Source organism: Hyperolius riggenbachi, chromosome 11 (genome assembly GCF_040937935.1).
Source record: "Hyperolius riggenbachi isolate aHypRig1 chromosome 11, aHypRig1.pri, whole genome shotgun sequence".
NCBI lineage: Eukaryota > Metazoa > Chordata > Amphibia > Anura > Hyperoliidae > Hyperolius > Hyperolius riggenbachi.
The window spans coordinates 172522494-172547618 of NC_090656.1; the positions used below are offsets into that span (position 1 = coordinate 172522494).

General features: G+C 43.0%; 1 protein-coding gene across 10 annotated transcripts in view; it reads right to left on the bottom strand.

Moving 5' to 3' along the window:
- The window catches only part of LOC137538200 (uncharacterized), a 448115-nt gene extending 423341 nt beyond the window's left edge, over positions 1-24774 (bottom strand). For 8 of the 10 annotated variants that reach the window (XR_011024708.1, XR_011024707.1, XM_068260237.1 and 5 more), the window contains exon 1: positions 24676-24774. The gene's annotated coding sequence lies outside the window, so the exon portion shown is untranslated. Of the gene's footprint in view, positions 1-23232; positions 23389-24675 lie in introns of those variants that run through there. The other 2 variants (XM_068260234.1, XM_068260233.1) reach the window with 2 other exon arrangements.
- Positions 24775-25125: the final 351 nt, after the last annotated feature.

Sequence of the window (25125 nt, forward strand, 5' to 3'; positions counted from 1 at the left end):
ATCACCCCTGCACCAATTCCAATCGGCCCTTCAGCTCACTGACACATGGAGATTTTTGCACCCGTATGATAGGGAATATTCCTTTTACTCCAGAGTACATGATTCCTTTTCCAGGCTGGATTGCATCTTTGCTGATGAACGGCTAATAGGCAGAATAAACGGAGCAGAAATAGAGGATCTGATAATATCGGATCACTCTCCAGTAACGTTGGAACTTCATGAACAAATACAAAGGGGGACTGATGTGCTCTGGAGATTTCCCTCCATTTTATATGGGGATGAGAGCTTCCATTCACTATTGAAAACATGGTGGTTGGAATTCAGGGAGGATAATGTGGGACATAGGGGGACCCCCCATCTATTCTGGGACACAGCTAAAGCAGTGCTGAGAGGCAGAATAATCGCATATATGGCCACAAAAAAAAAGAAAACAAATAAGTTATATGCGGATGCAGTCCTGCGCGTCCGGGAGACATTTTGCGCCTACAAGGCAACTCCTAATGATACGACGAGGGAGTTATGGCAGAAAACAAAAGCTAGCTCTGATCGCTGGTTTAGAGAGAGGGAAGCTTTATCAAAATCTTATAACGAACTAAGATTTCATAAACACGGCAGCAAGGCAGGACGCTTACTGGCCCGCATGGCACGAGGACATTTTACTCCCTTAGAAATACACGCCCTGAAAGATGAGATGGGAAACCTAGTGAGCCATCCCAAGCAGATAAATCAGGTATTTTTTCGATTCTATGAATCCCTCTACTCAGACACAGAGCAATCAGGTGATAAAGTAATGGATGAGACCTTGGCCCGCCTCAGACTCCCAAAGTTAACCCAGGAGGAGCTAGAGGGGTTAAATGCAGATGTGACAGAGCAGGAAATAAAAGGAATGATAAAAACACTCGCCAATCATAAAGCCCCAGGGCCTGACGGCCTTCCAGGCGAATTTTATAAAATCCTAAGCTCCGAAGTGGCGCCTACACTAAGCCAGGTGTATAATAAAACACTAAGGGGGGAGGGCATTCTAGAAACGGGAAATGAGGCTTACATCAAACTCATTTTAAAGCCTGGGAAGGACCAGCAAGCCCCAGGCTCCTACCGGCCAGTGTCACTAATAAATCAAGACATTAAGCTCTTATCCAAGATTATGGCAGATAGGCTGGCGGAGCTGATGCCAAAACTAATCAATGCAGAACAAGTGGGTTTTATCAGGGGTAGAGCAGCGGTCACTAATATTAGAAAGGTGATCACAGTATTAGAACAGGTGAAAGCCTATCCTAAAACACACAAAAATAGCGCGCTGGTAGCCTTTGACGCAGAAAAGGCATTTGATGCTGTAAGCTGGAAATGGTTAGACAAAGTCCTACAAAAAATGGGATTCCAAGGAGCTTTTATAAATATGTTCCACATGATGTATAACAAGCCTCATGCCCGAATAAGTACACCTGGCTTTCTGTCGCACCCACTTCATTTGAAAAGGGGGACAAGACAAGGGTGCCCCCTGTCACCCCTCCTTTTTAACTTGGCTCTAGAGCCTATGGCTAGAATGCTAAACAATAAGTTAGAAGGAATGCGGATAGGAAAAGTAACGCTAGTACAGGCACTGTTCGCGGATGATCTCTTATTGTTTCTGTCCGACCCAAAATCCCAGCTACCACAAGCCTTGGAGATAATAAGAGAGGTAGGTCAGCACTCAGGCTTTAAAATCAACACAGGAAAGACCGAAATGCTTATGCTTTCAAAATTTGCAAACCTTAATGAAGTCAGAGGTTTAGGTGTACAGTTAGCAAGAGACAGAATACGGTATCTGGGGATAGAGATAGGAAGGGACCCTAGCTCCCTATACACACGAAATTTTACCCCATTGATAAAAGATATAATAACCCAGCTGCAAGGATGGCATGGAATTCCATTAGGGGTAGCAGGAAGAGCAACGTTAGCTAAGATGGTCAGTTTTGGGAGGCTGTTATATCCCATGCAGGTTATCCCCCTACTCCTGAAGCACGCAGATGTGAGGGCACTAAATGGGGCCTTTACTAAATTTCTTTGGAGGGGCAAACACACACGTATCGCACTCAATAGACTACAGCTGCCGAAAGAGCTGGGAGGGCTGGGATTCCCGAATATAAGAAAATACAATCTAGCTTGCATGTTCCGCCACGTCAGAGATTGGGTCGCAGACACTGCACACTTTTCCAATATAACACTTGAGAAACAAATAGCTGAACCCTGGGAACTAACAGGATTACTCCATGCGAACTGGGCCTCTCTGCCGGTTCGCATTAAGCATAATGCAATTTATAGAGACACCCTGGTCACATGGCGAGAAGTCCGGAAACTGTATCGGCTACCCTGGAGAATCTCAAAATATATGCCATTAGAGGGCAACCCCGGGTTTTCCCCGGGATCTATGCACAAAAATTATATAGAGTGGGCAGCACAGGGCATTACAAAACTGGGAAACCTACTGGACCTCAGAAAACATAGATTTCTCACCTTTAAGGAGCTGATACAGCAGTACGGAATCTCGAGAAGGGACTTCCTGATATATGGCCAAATTCAATCCTATATAAAAACCAATCTAAGAAATATACAAGCAATAGCAGACATACTCCCCTTTGACACTTTTTTAAAGCCCAAAGGGGAAAAGGTCTCCCTATCTGACATCCAAAGGGGGTTATCTAGTGTGGGAATGGCAGACAAAGCCTCTAACAACATGAAGGGCTGGGTAAAGTATTTCCAGGTACCCCACATTGAGCAAAGAATCATTGAAGGAAACAACAATGTCCGTCAAACTATTGTAAGTGAGAAATGGAGAGAATCCCATCTAATGATGATGTATCAGGCCAAGTATGCATTTAACATAAAATATAATCCCCCAAAGCCAGGATACATAAACTATTGCCCGAAGTGCTCCCTCCCACAAGCAAATATGGTACATTGCATATGGGACTGCCCTGCTATCCAGAGGTTTTGGGACAATGTGGTGGACTTTGTGAACAAACTGGTAAAGAGCTCTATAGCAAAGGACCCCCTTTTGCTATTATTCAATGCGACCCATAAAGAGGGACCAAATGAGAAACCCCAACATCTCCAGGATATTGTTCATATCACTCTCCTAGCTGCTAGGAAATCCATATACAACAAATGGATCTACACTTCGGCTCCATCACTCTGGGATGTACAGGAAGAAATGAGCCACCTAATGCGAATGGAAAAACTGGAGGCTAGCATGAACAAGGAGAAAGGAACAAAAAAGTTTTTCTCTAGATGGAAGCCATTTCTCCTAACCACCATGACAACGCCTGAGCTACAACAGCTGGTGGCCCCTTTCAAATATACTTCATGGTACGCAAATGCAGATCTAACAGGATCCCTGGGTCGATTAAAAGTAATAGGAACTGATGACTATTAGAATGGATCTTATGGTTTGGACAACAGGCCAAGAAAGTGGATCCTTAATCTTGGGACATTCATGAGCATGGAGTGATCGAAGGGGTGGGAGGGGAGGGTAAAAGGGAGGGGGGGGATGCAGGGGAAAGGGTGGGGGGAGAGGGGAGGGAAGGGTGAGAACTGCGGCTACTGTTATCTTTTCTTGTTGAACCATTCTATTTGTCAAAATTGGTTTAAAGTGAAAAATGAATAAAACATTTTGAAAAAAAAAAAAAAAAGCCAATCCTGATGTAATTTCCTCCCTTATTCTCCCCTGCCTGACTGTGTATGCATTGCCTGCCCTCCACTATAGAAAGTGCATTGCCTCAGCATGAGAAATATTGGCCAATCAGAGAGGAACAGAGGTGTGTGAGGAAAAAACACGAGGGAAAGAGGCTTCAGCCAATCAGGCTGCATTAGTTACGTCTGAGGGAAAAGTAGAGAAGTAAAAAAGGACAACCCAGCATGCCCTGCAACTTCCTTTGTGCGTACCAAATTTGTGTGTACCAAATAAGAGTCAGGTAAACTGGGGAATGATCATTTATCAACAAGAAAAATAATAGTGATTTTAACCTTTGGATTGCCTGGTTAGCATACTTATTACTTGTTTACCAGATAAAAATAAAGAATTGATTTTTTATTTTATGCCCAACAGTTACACTTTAAACAGCAAAGAAAAGAGTAAGGGCCCTTTTCCACTAGCGGCGTTTGCGATGCTGAATCGCAAAATCACAAACCGCTAGTGATTTTTTAATCGCTACGGTTTGTACATTAACATGGGAATCGCGGTAGGCAATTTCCACTACCGCGATTCGTTTTTTTGCCAAACCATCGCGCCGCGGAGCGATCTTTGCCGCGATTTTGCTATGCAGTACAGTGCATAGCAAAATCGTGATCGCAATCGCCGGAGGTTTCCTGCTTTTTGCGATTCAGCAATCGCTAGCGTTCAGCGTTAACGCTAGCGACTGCTAGTGGAAAAGGGCCCTTACAGACACCTTGAGATAAGATTTTACTGCATGGAAGTTCAAAGGGTCATTTCATCTGCTTTGTTTTACAGTTTAAAAGACAGAGACCCATATGCAATTCACTTTTTCACCTTAGTTTTCTCCTAGGTGATATTTTCAAAATCGTCAATAAAATGCCCTTTAAAGAGAGTCTGAAGCGAGAATAAATCTCGCTTCAGACCTCATAGATAGCAGGGGCATGTGTGCCCCTGCTAAACCGCCGCTATCTCGCCGCTAAACTGGGGTCCCTTCACCCCCAAATCCCCTCGGTGCAGCGGGGGAGCGCTTCCTAGTTGGGGCAGGGCTAACCGCCGCAGCCCTGCCCCACGCGCGTCTGTCAGCGCGTATCTCCGCCTCTCCCCCGCCCCTCTCAGTCTTCCTTCACTGAGAGGGGCGGGGAGAGGCGGCGATGCGCCGCTGATAGACGCGGCTGGAGGCAGGGCTGCAGCCGTTAGCCCTGCCTCCAGGAGCGATCAAGTCTGCGACCAAGTGTCGCAGTGGGGGGTTTGGGGGTGAAGGGACCCCCGTTTATCGGCGCGATAGCGGCGGTTTAGCAGGGGCACACATGCCCCTGCTAACTATGAGCTCTGAAGCGAGATTTATTCTCGCTTCAGAGTCTCTTTAAGGGTTTCATCTTCAAGTCTGCTCCATTTTCCTGAGAAGGCTGTGTGAGTATGCTTTGTCATGGGGAATAGTGACACAGAAACAGATTCGACATATTGAGCTTAAAGTTTGAAAAGTGTGATCAAAGAAAAATATCCCTGCTTCGCCCACAATGAACTTCTGGCTGTTATTGTTATATTGTACAATAAACCTGAAGTGAAAACAAATCAAGGCATGGTTGTTATGCATACAGAATTACAATAAATAATTCCGTTAGCACACTTTCATACTTTGAAGATCTAGTTCAGCCACGGCTCTATATCTTTTTAACATTATTTTGAATACATTATGCATAAAAAGGTTTGTAGAAAAAAAACAACAGTTTTTGCAAAACAAAAGAGCAAACTAACCTCTCCAGCATTTCAGAGATACTTAGGGCTCGATTCACAAAGTGGTGCTAACCCAGTTAGAGACTTTAGGCGTGATAACCATTGCACCACGCTGGTGAAAAGCCAGTTTAGGCGTGATAAGTTTAGGTGTGATAAGTTTAGGTGGGATAAGTTTTATCACGCCTAAACTTATCACGCCTAAACTTATCACGCCTAAACTTATCATGCCTAAACTTATCATGCCTAAACTGAGTTTAGGCGTGATAAAGGGTTTTTCACCAGCGTGCTAACTGTTAGCACCGCTTTGTGAATCAGGCCCTTAAAGACTTGCAGTTGCCCGGTTACAGCCAGTAGAGCCTGAAACACTCCACCTTTAGTCAAACTGACATAAGGCAGGGTTCACACTTGACTGCTCAGCATGGGAATTCAAACTAGTACATATAACCAATGTAAGTCAATTGGCTCATTCACATCCAAAGCCTTTTTTTTTGCATGCAAGGAAAAATAAGTACGGTACCACCTGCAGCATAATTTTTGAATATCTTTTGAATAAGAAATATATAAAAAAAAAGTGCATTTGTGCATAGAAATACATATATATATACGCCTCGTAGGCTATTGTTTAGCGATTTGCATTCCCTTAAACCGCTTTATAAAAACACATCAACATAAATATACCTACAAAACAGCAGGAAGTGGTCTGATAGTATATACATATCAACGGACACATGCCATTTTCTGCTAGGAAAGTGTTTTATAGTTGGAATTTCTTATCAGTGAGGGTCACACTGTAGTCACTTCCTGTCTGAGTCAGGACTGAGTCAGCAAATTACATACCTGATATTTAACTCTTTCAGGCAGAGAAAGAAAAAAAGGAACACAGCATAGTTATTTGTGTGCTAGGCACTGTACATATACGGTACATGTCTATCTCATCATGTCACATGTCACTTTGGGTATCCTTTAAAACACTGAAGTTTACAAGCTGCTTTCACTTTCCTAGGAGCACTGAAAGAATTAAGCCTAAGGCAGGGAACACACTTGACTGTTTCGTGTGCGTTTTCTGCACAGAAAAACTGAGAACTCATGTTAATCATTGTGCTAGTGCACACTTACTGTGTTGTTCACATGCAGAAAAAAAACTGACATTCTGCATCCTGATTCTGCACATTTTGGCAGTTTCCTCTATCATTTACATCAGCTGCTGTGAAAAAACGCGCGCGTTTTCCTGCATGGAAACACACTTGGTGTGCAGAAAAAGTATGCAGGAGGAAAACGCGCGCAGAAAACTGAAAGTCAAGTGTGTTCCCTGCCTAAGTGTTTACTTTACCAGCAGGGAAGTCGGAGTCATTTTTGGGTACCTAACCTGGAGTCAGAGGTGTCATAAACTGAGGCGTCGGTGGAGTCAAATGAGTTTTGTACTGACACCACAGCCCTGTCAGCAACTAAATGTGAAATAAAGCATTTTCATTGTATGCAGTGCAATAGTCGAAACCACTTTAATCGGCTTTGACTGAGCTCTGTCCCAACCTTGGCCTGACTGTCATTTACACTTATCTGCTGCATACCCTGACCTCCGGCTTGTTGTCTGATTTTGCTGCAGTTCCGAAGCACTACCTTATCCAACCCTCCCTACACACTAGTCTGCACTTGCAGTCTGCTCTTTGACTCATGATCTCCTGTTCTGTCACTAGTAAGGTAATCCCAGTTGGCGGAGACCTGGTGGTATTTGCAGCAAAGCAGCCCATTGCCCATTAGGGGTGGTGGGTGACCCACTGTAGATGGTGGACGCACTGGTGGTTAGCAATAGCCACTTAGACTCCACACTGCCTACCACTGGTCCCCAGGGTCAACAGAGTACCAGAAAATTGTAAGAATATCACAAGGGATGAAAAAATGGGATGTGGTTTAATCAACTGCAGTGGCTTCAGACAGCAAGCACTACCCACATGTCTCATAACAGAAATCTAAAGACATCAGTCTCCTACACAGCATGGATTATAGTTACTAAAGATCTATGTAGTAGATGGTGAGTACGGTCCCATGACTGTACGGGAATAAAGTACAAAAAGAGAAATCCAGCATGCACAGTCAGTATGTATGGAGTTCTAATATTTGGCAGTGTGGAAGCAGAGGTTTTATTAAAGCTTGTAACTATTTGAATTCACATTGCAGTAACAATGGAGCAGCATCAGCAGTGCTGGTACCAGTGGCAATGAAAAAGACTAGTGCAATCGTTCATTTTTACTTTTATGAAGTTCTCATGAATAAATCAGCACATACTTCTAAAAAAGAAGCCGCAGAAATGTATTCAGTCTAATGATTCCTTACTGGTGTCTTGCTGTTCATCATTCATCAGAGTTCACAACAGGCCCTCAATCTGGCTAACTGATAAGCAGCTGCACTGTGAAATTCTTCAATGAGGTCATCGAAAAGGACAAAAATAAGGGAAAAAAAACGTGCTTCTACTTCCCACCACTCTACCCTTAAGGCCTCGTTCAGACTATACGCGCTGCCGTGCGCATTTTGGCAGCGCGTATAGTGTGCGACACGCAAGAACGGTAGAAGGGCATAGACAGCCCTTCTACCGTTCCCATCATATGCGCTGCGTGGCAGCGCAATTGCGCTATCGCGTACTGCACGCATTTTTGTGAATCGCAGCGCAGATCCCATTCATTGTAATGAATGGGATCTGCAGCGCAGCGCATAGGAGCGCAGATGGCGTGCGATCGGACGCGTTACGTTCCGATCGCACAGCCATCTGCGCTAAATGATGTGAACGAGGCCTAAAGGATACACAAGGCGACATGTGACATGATGAGATGGACATGTGTATATACAGTGCCAAGCACACAAATAACTATGCTGTGCTCCTGATTTCCTTTCTCTGCCTGAAAGAGTTAAAAATTAGGTATGCAAGCGATAGTTTCTGTCCAGGTCAGGACCAGTTCGGACTTTAGCAGTAACCCTCAATGGTAACGAATTACAGTCATAAAACACTTTTCTGGCAGAAAATGGCTTCTGAGAGCAGGAAAGAGATTAAAAAAAAGGGTCAATAGTGCATAGATTTTAGTTCTGGCATACTTCAAAGAATGTGTCATTGAGCAGAGGCAATGAAACAGTAAAAAATAAATTTAAAGTGACACTGAGGCGGAAAAAAATGTATGATATAATGAATTGTATGTGTAGTACGGATATTTAATAGAACATTAGTAGCAAAGAAAAAAGTTATAGTATTAGTTTCAGTTATATAGCTTTTATTTTATAACATTGCATCATTCTGTCACACTTGCAGTTTGCAAACCACACTCTGTATTTTAAAATATAAAACAGAGCAGAACTAATGACCCTTTGAACTTGTCTGCAGTAAAACCTTAAAAAACTAGAAGCAGTGAGAGACAGGTTGAGATAAGTGCTGCAGAAAACAGGTCTGTCTTCTGCCCCAGTTGGGTAGAAGAGCTCAGAGAAGCATGTACCACTGTATGGAAAGGGTAGGGTGCATATGCCCAAGCAGCAGCTACTGCTAGTAATTCAGTCCATATAGAAGAAAAATTGCATCAAGCAAGGTGATCCATTATGGTGGACTGCAATAAAGGGGCCTCCTCCACTGCAGTCCACCATAATGGATCACCTTGCTTGATGCGTGATGTCATGGCAGAGGCGTAGCTTAAAGGGGAACTTCAGCCTAAACAAACATACTGTCATTAAGTTACATTAGTTATGTTAATTAGAATAGATAGGCAATATAATCTCTTACCGACCCCCGTTTTAAAAAAACAGGCGAATGTTTGTGATTCATGGAGGCTGCCATCTTTGTCATGGGGGCAGCCATCTTTTTGGTTGAAAGGAGGTGACAGGGAGCAGGAGACACAGTTCCAACTGTCCTGTGTCCTGATTACCCCTCCCAGCTGCACACGCTAGGCTTCAAATGTCAAATTCAAAATGTAAAAAAAAAAAAAAAAAAAAAAAATGCACCAAAACAGCAGAACGAGAACACCAACATCAGAAATCCCATCATGCTTTGCACAGCATCAGGGGAAAAATGCCCGGGCAGTTTTTTTCTGTGCAGCTAAAAATGAGGCTTGTATAAGAGAAAAAAAAGTTCTGATGCTGTGAAACTGTTAAAGAAACACCAGGCCTTTTCAGGGCTGCTGAGTCAATTTTTAGTCTGGAGGTTCACTTTAATTTTCAGTGCCCAGGGACAAAGACAGTATTTGCGCCCCCTCTGGACAAAATGGATGTGGGCACACATCAAAAATCACCCCATTCAGATAGCCAGATGCGCCATAACTTTAGTTAGCCAGATGTGCCCCCTTCACCCTGTTTAGATAGCCAGATGTGCCCCCTTTAGCCTTATTCTGCTGCTGTTACCGCTTCTGCAGAGGGAGGGAGAGAAGCAGTGGACCTTTGGGCAGCCAGCAAGCCATCTCTCATGCATGTGGGGGTGCAATGGCCATGCTGAGTGCCCTCACAGTGCTGCACCCGGGGACATATGTCCCCCCTTGTCCACCCATAGCTACTCCTCTGTGTCATGGGACACCTATGCTCACTTTCTGGCAAAGAAGATAAATCATTATTTTGTGCAAGGCAAATATTAAAGAGGCACTGTAGTGAGTAGAAGGTAGTAAATTATTTAAGATAACCATTTTTACATTAATTTTCCTAGTTTCAGCATCAGAAAGAATATTGCTGTAGATTGATGTGTAATCAAGCCCTCAACGTGATGTCACAGCCTAGGCTTTTTATTATGCAGAATTATTCTCCCAGTGCACTCTGGGACATACTAGAACAGGCACAATGACAGGAAACTAAATTAATCAGAGGGATGGAAGGTCTTACTAATGCTGGGGATACACGGTGCGTTTTCTTCTTATCAATCGAGCTGCTGATGGCTCCATTGATAATTTCCGACAGGTCCGATCACCGCGTGGATCGATTCCCCGCTCGATACCTGCGGGCGGACAATAGCGGAAATCGAGCGGAAGATAAGGAAGTGCCCGCGGGCATGAGCAGGAATCGATCCGGGCGGCAGCAGGGGACGAGCGGGGAAGCGGCGGGAGTCGATCGGGCGGCTAATCGAGTCGCCGGATCTTTTTTTTCACAAATCAATTTTATTTTGAACAAGAAAAAAGAGACATTACAGAAGAAGGCACAGTGCTCCCACAACAGGAGATATACAGGTAATGAAGTTAGGCGGCAAAGCAACAATACATAACTTGAAGTATAGATTAACAGCAGAGTGATTGCCTTAATAAACCTTTAATGTAACGAATACGTTGTATATGACCACTGCTTTCAGGAGCTCATAATAGCTGCACGCAGGTTCATTTGTGGTTGGAGTACCGCGCCAAGAGAGCGAGAGGAGATAGAAGGAGAAATAGCTAGAAGAGGGAAGGAGAGGTAGGGATAACGAACAGAGGGAAGGGGTAAGTAAGGAGGCAGGGAAGAGAAGGGAAGACTCCGGGCTCACCCCCATCACCACCCAGACCGCGCCAGCAACCAGTTAGTTATTGGCATTGGATACATGAAGATTAAAGTGTGAGATTGGATCCAGCCGTCATAACGTTATTATACCATGGTGCCCATATTTTATGGAACCGTTGTGGACAATTGCAATTCTTATATGTCATTTGGTATAGAGGAAGAGCGATATTGATTGTACGCTTCCAGTGATTAATAGATGGATTGTTATTACCTTTCCAGACTCTTAGAATTTCTTTTCTTCCATAGAAACATAGTATGCGGATTAAAAATTGTACGTATTTGCTACAGGTTTGTTCTTCAAATAGACCCAGAAGGGCTAGTTTGGGTGTGCAGTCAAAGTGTGATTCCAAAATTTCATTTATAGTGTCAAAAATGGCTGTCCAAAAAGTCTGAATTCTAGCACAGCTCCAAAACATGTGTAAGAATGTACCATCTTCGGTTGTGCATTTTTGACATAACACACTGTTGGATATACATATATTATGCATTCGTACCGGAGTGAGATATGTTCTATGCAAAAATTTTACCTGGATCAGTCTATCTCTGGCTGAAATAGGAGTTCTAACGAAGTCTTCAAGTATATCCTCCCAGTCTGTGTCGTCTATGCCCTGAATATCTAGGTTCCACTTTTCTTGGGATCTAAGAAGTTTTTCGTTATTTTTAGCTAATAAGACTGAATAAATAACTTAGAGGGGTTTATCTAATTGTTGTGTCAAAAGTGTGTTCTCTAGGGTATTGACTGTCAGTTCTGGTGCAGAGTCGCCGGATCTTACCGTGTATTCCCAGCATAAGACATTTGGACAAACTGAGCTAAATTAGCTTGGAACAAAAGATGGCTAAGAGGTGACCTAGCTTACAAGTATAAATACATCAGAGGACAATACATGAGCTTGGCAGGTAAGCTTTTGCAACGTTCAAGGGGGCAGGTGTGTATGGAAGAAAAAAGTTTATGCCTTCTATTCAAGGGGTTCTGTACAGTAGGAGTGGTTAACATGTAGAATATTTTACCACAATAAGTAGACATGGCAAATTCTGTACAGTATCTGCATTTAAAGAGGGCATGGATGCTTTCTTTGCATTAAAGGCCACCCATGCATATAGTTACTTGGTAATTCCGGGTAGTGATGATCTAGGGATTGTATCTGCCATCTGGAGCTGTGGAAGGTATTTTTTCCCTTTTAAGTAGTGTTCATGTGTTCGGTTTCTCTAAATTCGGAACTTTGTTCTGAATTCTTACGATCAGAACCTGCATGCGGACAGCAGCAGGGGGTGTTAACTCACCCTTTAGCTGCCTGGGCCTGCTGTGCTCTATATCCCATTTCACATCAATTCAATACTTCCTCCTTTCGGCTATGAAGGAGGAAGTATCTGAGGGCTGGAATGTGACAAAGAGGTGCCGACAAGGGTGAGTTAACACTAACTCACCTAATTGGCTAAAGTCTTGTAAGGGTTTTTTACCTTCCTTTTGATCAATATATATGTGCACCAGTATTGCTCCAGTTGTTATTTTGGTTGAACTTAATGAACAGATGCATTTTTTTACCTAACTAACCACTAAGTAACTATGTAATAAATGTTGTAATCAAACTTCCATTTCTATTGCACTGCAATGATCCTTCAAATACGGAGTGACATACCAAATGCTCGAATTCATTAAAGGACACCTGAAGTGAGTGGGGTATTTATTACCTTTTAAACAATGCACATTGCCTGCCTGTCCTCTTGATCCTCTGTCTCAAGTACTTTTAGTCATAGACCCTAAAGAAGCATGCAGATCATGATGTTTCTGACTGAAGTCTGACTACATTAGCTGCATGCTTGTTTCATGTGGGAGATTCAGGGCTCGTTTCCACTATTGCGGTGCGGAATCGCCTGGATTCCACCGCTAATGAATCGCATGTGAATGCGATTCCCAATGCGTTTTTGTGCCGCGAATTCGCATGCGAATTTGCATAGGTGAGGGTATATGCGATTTTAACCATGTCACTGCCTGTGTGAATTTACATTCGTACCTATGCGAATTCGCGGCAAAAAAACGCATGGGGAAACCGCATGTGATTTCCCTATTAAATACATTGCATACGATTCGCATGCATTCCACTCGCAGGCGAATTCTGCGGCTCTTTTGTGCGTTTTTTCACCGCTGAAAAAAAACGCACCTCAACAACGCTACAGTGGAAACAGGCCCATCCACTTGCATTGCATGTGCGAATCCGCATGCTTTGGACGCATGCGGATTTACGATAGTGGAAACGAGCCCTCAGTCACTATTGATGCCAGAAAGATTAGCAGAACGCCAGGCAACCGGTATTGTTTACAAGGAAATAAATCAGGCAGGTATCCTTTAAATAAGGTAAAAACCTTTGTAAATTGACAAAGTTTTGGAAAACTGACTGAACTATCACCGCATATGGTAAAACTGCACATTACATTTCCATGGAACACATCTAATTGAGGCCAAAGCGTCTTGCAAGCTACAGTATTTATACACTTCCTCAGGTCAATCTAGACCTATATTCCAAAAGCTAAACAATATAAAAAGAATGTCTCAAATCTATACGTAATACAATTAAATAGAATAGTTATAGCAATGTACAAACAATACAAAAGCACAGATGTACTACTAGATAGTATATACAGGAAGTTAGAACCAGTTAAGAACAATAACAGTTTTGGCTGCCGCCATTCAGGTCCTCTACCACTGCTACCACCATCGATTGGCTCCACTGCCTGGGACAAGCACTGTTATACAGATGGAAGCCCTGGCAGAAGCATCATAGATTGCAACAGACCATTGGGAACCCTCCCTCAAACCAGGAAGGATTCTCTGAGTAATCTACCACTAAGTGAACCAATGGGAATCCTCTCTGGTTTAATAGAGCATTCAATTCCCATTGGTCTCTCACAATCCTATAGAAGCCTGATGCTTCTTCCGGGGCTCTGATCTGTATACTGGAGCTTCTCCCCTGCAGTGGATCTCGGTGGCAGCAGCAGCTGTAGACCCAAAGGCAGAAATAACCAAAGACAAAAGACAGACCAAAGACAAAATGACAGAAGACAGGTGAGTCTAGAATGTAAAGTATGTGAAACAAAAGCCTAGTGAGAACAATCCCGTAGGCTTTAATTGATTCATAACTTTATCACTGCTAAATGATCTATCATGCTTTTTGCCACAAATTAGGCTATTTGTGGGCAATAATTGTTTTCAGTGATTACTGTATTTTCTAGGCATTTTGTAGGGAAAAAAAACATTATGAGCCATATCCTATTCAAGGTGATAAGTAGCTTGCAGATGCGAGCTACTTATCACCTTGCCATCGCGCGAGGATTGACGGCAAATCCTATTGCCCATATCCTTCGCGCGATGGCCGATCGTTAGGAAGCATTACTCAGGCGAAAGCCTGAGCGATGCTCCCTTTTACCGAGTGATGGGGAGTGAGGTTTACGCTGTGGTGCTGTCCATCACTGCACTCGCCCGCCGAACATCGCCGCCATCTTCCGCCGCAGCATCTGGGGGTCTCCTATAATAAGGAGACCTCCAGAGCTCCCCGTCAGGTCGCCGCACACTTTAGAAGCCCCCACGCAGCTCCCCTGTCATTATAAATACCCCCGCCGATCACCCGACGCCTCTCGCCGTAAAATACGTCACGTAATTACAGTGTATCTAACACTGTAATTACTGTCCGCATAGGAGCCCGGGCAAAGCATCTTTGAATCTGCAGCCGGGGCTCCCTATTGGTCCGCTGCCTGAACCAATAAAATGGCTCAGACAGCGGACCAATGGGGAGCCCGGCTGCAGATTCAAAGATGCTTTGCCCGGGCTCCTATGCGGAAAGTAATTACAGTGTTAGATACTGTACACTGTAATTACGTGACGGATTTTGCGGCGAGAGGCATCGGGTGATCGGCAGAGGTATTTATAATGACAGGGGAGCCTTAGCAGAGCTGCGTGAGGGCTTCTAAAGTGTGCGGCGACCCGACGGGGAGCTCTGGGGGTCTCCTTATTAAAGGAGACCCCCAGATGCTGCGGCGGCGACGTGCGTTAGCTGGTTTAGACCTGCTTTTTGCAGGTCTAAGCTAACGCTCATGTCTGCCGGGAAGCATCGCTTCCCGGAGACATGATAAGGGTAATTGGATTCCGTGTTAAGAATTCGCTGGGCGATTATATCGCCCAAGCGAGTTCTATTCCGCCTGGGGGGGGGTCTAAAGTTTAGTAAGATTAGGCGAAGCCCCCATCGCCTAAGTAAAGAACTCAACAGTGCTTAGCGCTGGCGAGTTCAGCAATAGAATATGGCCCTATTTCTCTAATTCCATCCTTTAGGTTTTAAAATAAAAATTGTTACTATACGTAAACCCCACACATTTTATCTCCGAAGTGTAAGCTCCCCCATGAACGAGCAGCTGGAGCGCGCGCACTCGCCGCTGATTAACAGGATGCACAGGTACATTCTTGTAGCATTAGAAATGCTCAAACTGGGAATTTTTATGCGTCCAGTTTGAGATAACAGGTTACCGTATTATTCGGACTATAAGATGCTCCTGACCATAAGACGCACCTAGGTTTAGAGGACAAAAAACGGGGGAAAATATATATACTAAACCTGATGCGTCCATGGTGAAGGGGTATCTTGTGGATTATGCCCCTTGTACCTCTCCCTGCATCCTCCTCTGTCCCCCTTGTATCCGCCTGTGTCCCCCTTGTATCCTCCTCTATTCCCCACATGTGTCTTCCTTGTGTTCTGCTCTATGCCTCATTGTGTCCCCCTGTGTCCTCCGTTTCTCCCCCCTCTGCATGGGCAAAGTGCAGGGAGTCCCCGACATTGTGGCGGGTTGGAGGCTCGTACAGTGGGATGCGAAAGTTTGGGCAACCTTGTTAATCATCATGATTTTCCTGTATAAATCGTTGGTTGTTACGCTAAAAATGTCAGTTAAATATATCATATAGGAGAGACACACAGTGATATTTGAGAAAAAACAAGAAATCTAATGGATTCACAGTACGTGTGCAATAATTGTTTAAACAAAATTAGGCAGATGCATAAATTTGGGCACTGCTGTCATTTTATTGATTCCAAAACCTTTAGAACTAATTACTAAAACTCATATTGGCTTGGTAAGCTCAGTGACCCCTGACCTACATACACAGGTGAATCCAATTTTGAGAAAGTGTATTTAAGGGGATCAATTGAAAGTTTACCTCCTCTTTTAATTTTCTCTGCAGAGTAGCAACATGGGGGTCTCAAAACAACTCTTAAATGAGCTGAAGACAAAGATTGTTCACCATAATGGTTTAGGGGAAGGATACAGAAAGTTGTCTCTGTCTCAGAGATTTTAGCTGTCTCTTTCCACAGTTAGAAACATATTGAGTAAATGGAAGACCACAGGCTCAGTTCAAATTAAGGCTCGAAGTGGCACACCAAGAAAAATCTCAGATAAACAGAAGCGACGAATGGTGAAAACAGTCAGAGTCAACCCACAGACCAGCAACAAAGACCTACAACATCATCTTGCTGCAGATGGAGTTACTGTGCATCTTTCAACCATTCAGCGAACTTTACACAAGGAGATGCTGTATGCAAGAGTGTTGCAGAGGAAGCCTTTTCTCCGCCCACCGCACAAACAGAGTCGCTTGAGGTAAGCACATTTTGACAAGCCAGCTTCATTTTGGAATAAGGTGCTGTGGATTGATGAAACTGAAATTGAGTTATTTGGGCATAACAAGGGGCATGGAGGAAAAACAACACAGCATCCCAAGAAAAACACCTGCTACCTATAGTAAAATATGGTGGTGGTTCCATCATGCTGTGGGGTTGTGTGGCCAGTGCAGGGACTGGGAATCTTGTCAAAGTTGTGGGACGCATGGATTCCACTCAGTATCAGCAGATTCTGGAGACCAATGTCCAGGAATCAGAGACAAAACTGAAGCTGCGTCGGGGCAGGATCTTTCAACAAGACCACAACCCTAAACACTGCTCAAAATCCACTAAGGCATTCATGCAGAGGAACAAGTACAACGTTCTGGAATGGTAATCACATTCCCCAGACCTGAATATAATTGAAAATCTGTGGAGTGAGTTAAAGAGAGCTGTCCATGCTCGGAAGCCATCAAACCTGAATGAACTAGGTCCATGGAATGGTCAAAAATACCTTCAACCAGAATACAGACTCTCATTAGAACCTACAGGAAGCATTTAGAGGCTGTAATTTCTGCAAAAGGAGAATCTACTAAATATTGATTTCATTTCTTTTTTTTTTTTTTTTTGGTGCCCAAATTTGTGCACCTGCCTAATTTTGTTTAAACAATTGTTGCACATTTTCTGTAAATCCAATAAACTTAATTTCACTTCTCAAATATTACTGTGTGTGTCTCCTATATGATATATTTAACTGACATTTTTTATCATAACAACCAACGATTTATACAGGAAAATCATGATGATTAACAAGGTTGCCCACACTTTCACATCCAACTGTACAACAGAGGGATGGTAAGAAGTAGGCATTACCCTCCCAATAATTAGACTTCTTCCCAAGTCCCATTTGTAGATTAATAAAATTTCACAATTACCATTTCTGCGTGAGCCTTAGCTAGGCTGAATTGTGGTAAGAAAACAGCATTGTAGTTCACAGAGAGCCTATTTACACTTTTACAAGAAGATGCCATAAAGGTACAAAAATATAAACTGTGGATGTTATGGTGGGACTACTGCTACAAGACTTGACATTTATCATATATATAGCCTCTTTAATTCCCTAACCACTTCACACCGAAGCGGTTTTTACCCTAAGGGCTCTTTCACACTAGAGGCTGCGGTAGAAAAGGCTGAAACTCAGCCTTTTGCTTAACGCCAATACATAGCGTTTTCAAAGCGTTCTACAGCTCATATGAAAACGTCCTTTTTTTTTTCTTTTATAAAAATAAGTGAACAGGTCAGCTGTAAAACGCTTTGAAAACGCTGAAGTTGGCGTTTTCCATTGACTATCATTGAAACGCCAACAGCCAACTTCGGCTGTAAACAGCCCTGAAAAAGCTCCTGGGAGCGTTGAAACGCAACGCTCCAAAACGCCGAGTTAGATGTGAAAGGTAAAATGAAAGTCTATGGACTTTCATTTTACCTTGGAAAACGGCAACTTCGGCTGTGGCGTTAAAACGCCGAAAAAAAGAGCGATTTTCACCTTTCAGTGCTCATCCCTTTCATTTGCCAATAGCTTAATCACTACTAATCACAATGAAATGATCTATAGCTTGTTTTTTTCACCACCTATTAGGCTTTTTGGGGTTTATATTTGTTTTCAGTAATTACTTTATTATTTTCTATTCATTTTAAAGGGAAAAACAAGGAAAAAATACACTATTTTTCCAATCATCCTCTATAGTTATAATATAAACACTGCTACTGTACATAAAACTCACATTTTATCTGCCTATTTGTCCTGGTTATCACGAGATTTTAATTATGTCCCTAGTACAAAGCATGGTGACAATACATTATTTGGAAATAAAGGTGTGTTTTTTCTATGTTTTCTTTCCTCACTAATCTCACGTGCACGGGAACGCACACACGCACAGTGGCAGCAGCGCTGTTTGACTTACAAAAACGTCCGGTAGGCCATTAAGAGGCTCTAGCAGGACATTTTTATAAGTCTGGTTGTCATTAACCTCCCTGGCGTTCTATTAAGATCGCCAGGGAGGCTGCGGGAGGGTTTTTTTTTAATAAAAAAAAAACTGTTTCATGCAGCCAACTGAAAGTTGGCTGCATGAAAGCCCACTAGAGGGCGCTCCGGAGACGTTCTTCCGATCGCCTCCGGCGCCCAGAATAAACAAGGAAGGCCGCAATGAGCGGCCTTCCTTGTTTTGCTTACATCGTCGCCATAGCGACGAGCGGAGTGACGTCATGGACGTCAGCCGACGTCCTGACGTCAGCCGCCTCCGATCCAGCCCTTAGCGCTGGCTGGAACTTTTGTTCCGGCTGCGCAGGGCTCGGGCGGCTAGGGGGACCCTCTTTCGCCGCTGCTCGCGGCGGATCGCCGCAGAGCGGCGGCGATCAGGCAGCACACGCGGCTGGCAAAGTGCCGGCTGCGTGTGCTGCTTTTTATTTTGTAAAAATCGGCCCAGCAGGGCCTGAGCGGCGACCTCCGGCGGTGATGGACGGATATATTCGTCCATACCGCTGAGGAGGTTAAGTGGTTAAAGGACCTCTGTCGCAAAAATCGTAAAATTTAAAATACATGTAAATATATACAGATAAGAAGTATGTTTCTTCCAGAGTAAAATGAGCCATAAATTACTTTTCTCCTATGTTGCTGTCACTTATATTATTATAGTATTAGAAATCTGACATTACCGACAGATTTTGGACTAGCCCATCTTCTCATAGGGGTTTTCTTAAAGAGACTCCGTAACAAAAATTGCATCCTGTTTTTTATCATCCTCCAAGTTCCAAAAGCTATTCTAATGTGTTCTGGCTTACTGCAGCACGTTCTACTATCACCATCTCTGTAATAAATCAACTTATCTCTCTCTTGTCAGACTTGTCAGGCCTGTGTCTGGAAGGCTGCCAAGTTCTTCAGTGTTGTGGTTCTGTGATGCATCTCCCACATCCAGGCCCCTCTCTGCACACTGCCTGTGTATTATTTAGATTAGAGCAGCTTCTCTCTTCTCTTTTACAAGCTGGATAAATCCTCCTCTGAGCTGGCTGGGCTTTCACATACAGATAAATTACATACAGGCAGAGCTGTCTGCACTCTGCAGGAAGACACAGCCTGACACTTCAGTGGAAGATAGCTGCAGGGGGAAAGAAACACACAAATGATCGCTTGAGATTCAAAAGGAAGGCTGTATACAGCCTGCTTGTGTATGGATGTATTTTCTATGTGTGGACATACTGTACATCAATCTACTTCCTGTTTTGGTGGCCATTATGTTTGTTTATAAACAAACTTTTTAAAACTGTTTTTAACCACTTTTAATGCGGCAAGGAGCGGCAAAATTGTGACAGAGGGTAATAGGAGATGTCCCCTAACGCACTGGTATGTTTACTTTTGTGCGATTTTAACAATACAGATTCTCTTTAAGGGTTTTCTTTATTTTTAAAAGCACTTAGTGAATGGCAGTTCCTCCGTCCAACTGCCAAAATAGTGTACAGCGAGCAGGGAGGCTGGCCAGCACCTTTATGTAAATCTTTTTCAGGGAATGTCTTTATAAAGAATAAAGGCCATGCTGAGAATCCCTATGGAGAGATGGACAAACCCAAAAACTGTTGGTAATACCAGATTTCTACTACTGACTAGGGGCCATATGCAATTAACTTTTTCACCTGAATTTTCTCCCAGGAGATAATTTTTCATATTTGATTTAAAATAACTTCCCAGTACTTTTCAACTAAAAAAGTGCCAAAAAGTAGGTGAAAAGGTACTATCAAAATTATTTTGAGTATTTTCTTGCTTTCGGGTGGCTTAAAAGGCATTTTATTGACAAGTTTAAAAATATCACCTAGGAGAAAACTCAGGAGAAAAGGTTAATTGCATATGGGCCTATAAGTGACAGCAACATAGGAAAAAGTAATGTATGGTTTATTTTACTCTGGAAGAAATGTACTTCTTATTTGTTTGTGTTTTAAATTTTAAGATTTTCGCAACAGTTCCTCTTTAAACTACACATGCAGAGTAGACTTTTGTCACCTGAAATCATTATTTATGAACATTTCAGGTAATTTCTGTCTTACATGTGTACAGGGGTACCTTGATGCTGGCTCCTTCCAGTGAGTAGTATGGTATGAGAATCCTTACCAACTACTACTGTAATAGGCTGCTTCTATAAGCCTAAAGCTGGCCACACACGATACAATAATGATCAGATTTTACGGGAATTCGATTAATATGATCCTTTTTTTTATTCAGCTGAAAAATCCAATCGGATTTCCCGTTTTTTCGATTTTTATCGATCCGGAATGCTGGAAATTTTTCTTAAAATTTTCTAAAGATTGTATGGTGTGTGTTAGATTGGCAACTTATTAATATACACACCCTAGCAATCTTCTCAGACTTTCCAATCCTTTTTATCATAATTGGGGAAAAATTGAACGTATGTGTGTGGTACATTGGTCAGATTTTTGAAATTTTACAACCAGTCAGAAAAATTGATTGCAATTCTTGAATTGAACAGATATTTGAAAAATTGTATGGTGTGTGGCCACCTTAAAAGTCAGCCAGTATATAATGACTCCATAATCATGGACAGAAACCTGTCTGGAAACAGGGAGGCCCTTTATTTTTCCACATGAAAGATGTGAATGCTGTGGATGAGTGCAGAAGCCACTCAACCCAGTAATGAATGCATACCACATACCTGGATAGAGAAAATGCAGTGGAAGGTAAGCTGCTGATTTTTAAGCTGGGTGTGGGGTTTGGAAGTGGCAAGTGGAACATCTGGGACATACCACTGAGTGCCTTCTATTGTATTGTCCCTATGTGTTGAAGAAGTATGTGTGAGGCGTTCAATATTAGGGACAAGGCTTCTGCACACATCCTGAATGTTAACATTTTTCATATGGAGGAACGGATGACCTCGCAGTTCCCACACTGGTTTTGGTCCTTATTTTTGGATCCTTGGAACTATTATATTTGCCCTCATTTATACATGTTTACAATTCTCATCAATGGCCTCTGAGAAAGAGCTTTCAGCCACTGCTGCAAAAAACGCACCGAGGTTTAGAAGACAAAAACCAGGGGGAAAAATGTACCGGTATATACTAAACCTGGTATAGGACATATAAACTGCACAGAATTTTTCCGACAGTTCCAGACATGTATACATGGAGTGAAGAGATTAAACCATCCGGCACTGCATGTCCAGGTTTAGCATATTAATCATTTATTGTGTCCATTAGTCCGATCACACAGACAAATCCATCAATAGTACATATGCATTGACATACCCTTCCTGTTCCTAGCTGTGGGGTAGTGTGGGAGCAGCGGTCTGCCTGACAGCTGTTTCGCTCTGGACTGAGCTTCTTCTGAGGCTCAGTGCACGCATAAGGTGAATACCCTGATTCCTCCTGGTTCAACTGTCACCTCTAACTTAGTCCCATGACCGCAGTGCCAGTCTGCTTTGTTTTTTCTTTGGTCTTTTGAAGTTCCAGACATGTGTTGGCGTTGCCAAAATGCCATTGATAACTTACTCCACATGGCCTTGAAATGTCCCCAACTCTAATGCTAGGTACACATGATGAAATTTTCTGGCAGATTTCCTGCCAGATCGATTATTTCTAACCGGTATGATCTGATTTCCAATCGATTTTCTTATCAATTTACCATAGAAGTGAATAGAAAATCGATCAGCAGGTTGAAAATAATAAATCTGGCAGGAAATCTGCCAGAAAATCTCATTGTGTACCTAGCATAAGTATTTTGGACTCAAGTCCACCAGATCATTTGTCAAATCGATGGCCAAAATCTACCCTATCTGCCCGAGACTTGTCTGCTCCATTGTTCCTCAAAGCCAGTTCAGAGATACAAAAAGTCGATCACCTTGTTATCAATACAGCTGTCCTCTGGAAGACCACCTCTTCCCCTACGCTCAAAGTTTCCTAGGAAGGAGGGACTCAGATAGGTTGAAGAAGCGATCTAAATAGACAGTGACCTCTTTGCCCAACTCTGCCCAACTTTGCTCTTTGCCCAACTCTGGGCAGTCTGTTGTGAATTCCAGGATTCCCTGGAATATAAATCTGTAATGTAGCCTTCCCCCTGAATTGCTGTATTGAAACCACTGCTATTGCTATAATTATTGTTTCTTGTATTATTTGCAAACTAGACAAGACAAGACAAATAACATTTATATCGCGCTTTTCTCCTGGCGGACTCAAACCGCCAGAGCTGCAGCCACTAGGACGTGCTCTATAGGCAGTAGCAGTGTTAGGGAGACTTGCCTAAGGTCTCCTACTGAATAGGTGCTGGCTTACTGAACAGGCAGAGCCGAGATTCGAACCCTGGTCTCCTGTGTCAGAGGCAGAGCCCTTAACCAGATTACACCATCCAGCCACCACACACCATCCAGCCACCAGCAAACTATTTCTATTTATACAATATTGCTTGTCACTTCTTTGCTATATGTTAGACATCAATAAAATTTTATTGAACCAGAAAAAATATGGCAGCCTCCATAGTTTTCACACTTCAGTTGTCCTTCCACTTCCTGCAAAACAAACATTTTAAAATGTAATTGTTTGCACTTTTCAGTGCAAAACAGACATTTTAAAACAATCTGTATTGCAGGAGAAAGGATCACAATACATCCGCGGGTGCCATGGTGGGCAGGTACGTACGTGCACGTGCCCGCATGCACGCGGCCCCTTTTCGACGCTTATGGGTAGTCAGGAAGTAGTTAAGGCTTGGTTCCCACCAGACCAGATCTCTGATGGCCAGCGGGAGTGAACAAGTGCAGTGTATGCTCCGATGATCTTTTGTGGTCCAGTTGGAATCTAGAGCAACGGAAATAACAACTATAAAACACTTTCCTAGCAGAAAATGGCTTCTGAGAGCAGGAAATAGATAAGAAGGGTCAATAGTTCATAGATTTTAGCTCTAGCATACTTCAATGAATGTGTCATTGAGCAAAAACAAAGTAAAAATGTAAAAAGTAGATTTAAATATAAAATAAAACTGTGGAATATCTTAAAAAACATTTTTAGGAGAAAGAGGATGGATACAATTGTTTATTTAATTTGTTTTGTTTTTTTCACCTCGGGTGTCCTTTAAATGCTCTACTTTTCTTTTTAGAAACCCGTTTCTCAAAGGTTCACAGTGTTGCATGGCGGTGCTGCGTAACAATGCAATGCGCTACCATACCACAACCTGTTTTACTGCAACGCTACCGGTGCACTGTGGACATCTCATAGGAAGTGTATTTCAGTGCGTAAAGCCATGTTACAAAGTGGCTATAAACCACCACAACACACCACCGTGAATGAAGCCTATGGGTTAGGGCCCACAGGAGCTGTTTGAATCAGGCTTTGCAATCGCCAGCATTTCAAAAAGCTCAAGGCTGATAAAAGTCAATGGCAGTGATTCCACAGGAGCAATTGTGATCACCTCACCTCAATTCACAAGTGCGGGTCCTGCAGCATTTTTGTAGCGTTTGCGCCTTAATATAAAGTATAGGAGCGCTTCTACTCAAAAACACACACAAAAAAGGAAATCGCAACTCGCTGTAAAAACAGCTAACATTGCTGCTGGAAATCGCTCTATAAAACGCAGCAAAATCGCTAACAGAAAGCGATCAGCGATTGTGACTTCTAATGGGCTCCAACCCTAACAGCACTTTGCGCCAGTGTTTGAGACACGTTATGTGAGCGAGCAATTGACAGATGTTGCATACAGCCAGTCATCCAAAATGTCCAGAGATTACAACAAAACAGCAATCATGCAGTATGGAGTGAAACACGACCCAGTCGACCATTACAAACCAGTATATTAGAGGATAGTCAGTGACTGGGTGACTGAAGACCAACCAAAATGCTTTCCAGGTAGAAGAAAATATTTCATTCACTTCATTCCTAACAGTACCTAAAAGTGAATTAAAACTAGCACAGAACTTTATTGCAAACGCTTGTGTGAGAGAGATAAAGAAGGAAAGAATTTCCTTCATACTAAAATAAGGTAATTGGGCCAAATCTGCTGTAAGTGCAGTAAGGCCTGCAAGCGGCTAGTGAGGGGACATGCCCCTCCATAGCAAGGCTGTCAGAGCAGCACAGATCATCGTGTCTCACCTCTCTTCCTTCTACCCTTCTCTCCCTGTTCTAGCAGCGCCCCTCTCTCTGTCGCCGTGGAAACCGGCTTACAACTTCTGGTCTACTCTCCAAGCATGCTGGGAAACGTAGTCCCTGTATAACTGCAGGTTCTGTGATTAGCCGTGACTGTAGAGCTGTTTGTGTGGCTGCTGGAAAGTGGCTTCTGCTAGTGTGTAGAGCAGAAGCACTGTGGCCGGATATGAATGCTAACAAATCCTAGTTTAGTTTATTACATTTCTACCTTTATGCTGGGAATACACGAAACGTTTTTTGGGTCGATTTACCATTCGATCGTGTTTTGATTCGTTTTTATGCTTGATTTCCTGCTTGATTTTCATATCTTTTGCTATCAATTTTTATTCACTTCTATAAGAAATCAAGTGGTAAAACGATTGAAAGTGAGATCGGACATGTCTGAAATTATCGAAT